Raw genomic sequence first — 405 nt, forward strand, 5'->3', positions numbered from 1 at the left:
CAAGAGGGATGCGGATAACCGGGATAGGGTCCAGGGAAGGGTCACTCGTATGGTTAAGGGCTTGCAGGTCAAGCCCTATGAGGAGAGACTAGAGAACCTGGACCTCTTCAGCCTCCGCAAGAGAAGGTTGAGAAGCAACCTTGTGGCTGCCTATAAGTTCATCACGGGGGCACAGAAGGGAATTGGTGAGTATTTATTCACCAAGGCGCCCCCGGGGGTTACAAGAAATAATGGCCACAAGCTAGCAGAGAGCAGATTTAGATTGGACATTAGGAAGAACTTCTTCACAGTTAGTGGCCAGGGTCTGGAACGGGCTCGCAAGGGAGGTGGTACTCTCCCCTACCCTGGGGGTCTTCAAGAGGAGGTTAGATGAGTATCTAGCTGGGGTCATCTAGACCCAGCACT

The sequence above is a fragment of the Alligator sinensis genome, unplaced genomic scaffold (genome assembly GCF_000455745.1).
Source record: "Alligator sinensis unplaced genomic scaffold, ASM45574v1 scaffold1882_1, whole genome shotgun sequence".
NCBI lineage: Eukaryota > Metazoa > Chordata > Crocodylia > Alligatoridae > Alligator > Alligator sinensis.